This window comes from Podarcis muralis, chromosome 2, assembly GCF_964188315.1.
Source record: "Podarcis muralis chromosome 2, rPodMur119.hap1.1, whole genome shotgun sequence".
NCBI lineage: Eukaryota > Metazoa > Chordata > Lepidosauria > Squamata > Lacertidae > Podarcis > Podarcis muralis.
The window spans coordinates 87,703,745-87,706,537 of NC_135656.1; the positions used below are offsets into that span (position 1 = coordinate 87,703,745).

A 2,793-nucleotide genomic window follows, 5' to 3' on the forward strand; every position below is an offset into this window, starting at 1 on the left:
TAGCAGTTCGAAAGCACGTCAAAGTGCAAGTAGATAAATAGGTACCGCTCCAGCGGGAAGGTAAACGGCGTTTCCGTGTGCTGCTCTGGTTCGCCAGAAGCGGCTTAGTCATGCTGGCCACATGACCCGGAAGCTGTCTGCGGACAAACGCCGGCTCCCTCGGCCAATAAAGCGAGATGAGCGCCGCAACCCCAGAGTCAGTCACGACTGGACCTAATGGTCAGGGGTCCCTTTGCCTTTTTTTATTTGAAATACAGTGTCAGAAAGTGCTAGTGCTGCAGAAACTCACAGTGGCAAATAAAAGAAAACCCAAGTTGCTTAGAAATTTGGAGAGGAAAAAAGTTTTGTTTGGATTTTTAATTGGTGAAAGTTAGAAGAAGAAAAATGTTTTCCTTCCCAGGAAAAAAAATGAAAAGGTGTCCTATTTCTCTCTCTCTCTCTCTCTCTCTCTCTCTTTCTTCCCCACCCCCACCCCCATTAATCCAGATTTCCCCAATCCATAGATAATCTGCTAAAGAAAGACAATCCAATATATATTTGCATATCAAATATATTTGCGTTGTGTGAAAGAGTTGTTTTTTAATGTGGTCACATTTCTCTGTGTACCATCTACTGCCATGTCCCCTACTTCAGTTCACCTGAGCATAACGCAAGTCATTTTCTTTCCACCAGCCCAAAGCAAAGGATGCAGCATGCCTATTTTTACCAGTTGTTGTTCAAGGCACATTTGCAGTAGATACATTTTCAATTTCAAAAACAGCTGTTTTGTGCCAAACTGCTCTTGTGCAAAAACAGCTGTATTGAAATTAGAAATTAAATTGGCCCTTCAGGAAGCTTTTGGTGGTCAAAATGAATAAATGCTTATTTCCAGGTGTGGCTATTTCCCTGTATCGTTCCAATTTTAGTATATATGCTATCGAAGCGAGCACTTTTTGTGTGTGGATGCACCGTCCTAGTGGTATTGCAATACCAGGCTGATGCATGGAGTGGATGAAGCAAGCCCTTATTCCGTCTCCCAGCTCTAAAAATCCATTAAATATATAGTCCTCAAATAGAGGACGTATCAGATATTAAACTGATAAGAACAGATACCACACCTGATTGGAGCCAAAAGCCCAAGAAGCGTGGCTATTTCTAATTGCTGCGTGTTGAGGGTACATTTGCAGAACATACTTCAAGCTTTTAATTATAATAATAATATGGAGGTTTTGTGCAAGAGCAGTCTTGTGCAAAATGTCAACATGAATAACCAAATAAATAATATGAACATGAATTGACAGCTAAAATATGTAAACATGAATCGGGAGTGAAGGGAGATGGGAATGTGGAGGCAATGAGGTGATGTGCTAACCTAAGGACAAGGTGGAAGGAAAAAGCAATTTGGAAAGCTATCTAGGGAGCTGGATAAAAAGTTTAGGGAATCCAACATTCCTGAACTGATAAAGGAGCTGTGATAAGTTAGCATATGCAGCTAGCTCTGAAATCTTGGATAGCTGCTGCCAGACAGTGTAGACAATACTGAGTATTTTGATTGATCCAGTACAACACTGAGCAAAATGGACCACTGGTCTGATGTGATATAAGCCAGCTTCCTCCGCTCCTCTGAGTGTCTGTGCAAAGTGCATCATAAGAACATAAGGAGAGTCCTATTGAATCAGGCCGAGGACCCATCTAGTCCAGCACTCGGCTGTACATCCTTCTTTTCTGTTAGTGGCTTATGAAATGCTAATTCACAAGGACTCTCACTGCATGGCCAGTGTGTTTACATTTGAAATTGACATGCTCCTCTAAACTCAGAACCTGCCTAGTGATTCTGTGACTTATAAATAAAAATCCACCTGTGCCAGAAGTACCTGTTGATATTAAATATTTTGGCAAAGTAACTGCACATTCAGAAGGCGGGGGAGAACTCCCATTTGATTTAGCTGCCTTGTTTTCAGACTCATCTGTCAAAATGACACGATATGGAGATTTATAGGCACTGCAAATGAGAACTTGTCAAGTGCTTTTCAAATTATTTGTCTATTAACTGCAACAGTGATTTTTGGCATTTCAGAGATCGTGTATGTGACTCATTCCAACTCTGCTACTTTTCATGATCACAACAAAAGCCCTTGACTCTTGCAGCTTCTCTGGACGTTCACTTAAAAAGCCTTCAAGTTTCTATTGCAGCATTTGTCAGGCTTTCAGTGCCACGTTGGTTTGAAGAAGTTGATTGAGGACTGTGGTGTGGGGGCCCCTTGAAGCTTGGAAAGCACAGAATGCGAGATGTCCAAACTGCCTCCGTTTCCTCTCTCCCCAGGGCCATTGCTACAGCCAATTTGAAGAGAACATAAGAGGAATTCTGTCTTGGAAAGCCACTCATGTAAACTTATAAATGGCTATTTAAACTTCCCAAGCTAGAAAAACCTTTTGAGGATTTTGCACAAGGTTTTTTAAACAAACAAATGGAAATAATGCATGGGTCCTTCCTCCATCAAAAGTTCACCTTCTAGCAATAAGTATATGATGGAGCATGAACCAACAAATGTTTTCAAATTCTTGATCTGGTCACCCTAATGAAGCAGAGACAGGCAGGGCAATCCTTTTAGTCCTTACATCAGCAGCCAGCTTACGCACACCATCATTGGGAAGTCCATCAAGTTTCATTTTTGTTTTTTTCAAAAAAGAATAACATCATTTAATAAAATTTATATGCCACTTGATTGTAAAAAAAAACCCCAACCAACCCCAAACCTCAAAGTGGTTTACAAAATGAATAAAAACAATGAGATTTTCAGTAAAAGCAACTAT

At 40.7% G+C, this 2,793-nt stretch overlaps 1 non-coding gene across 1 annotated transcript; it reads right to left on the minus strand.

Annotated features, from left to right (window-relative positions):
* Nucleotides 1-937: 937 nt before the first annotated feature.
* Nucleotides 938-1,126, minus strand: LOC114593084 (U2 spliceosomal RNA). Its single transcript, XR_003705589.2, has one exon. It is a non-coding gene; the product is annotated as a U2 spliceosomal RNA (small nuclear RNA).
* Between the last annotated feature and the right edge of the window lie 1,667 nt (nt 1,127-2,793).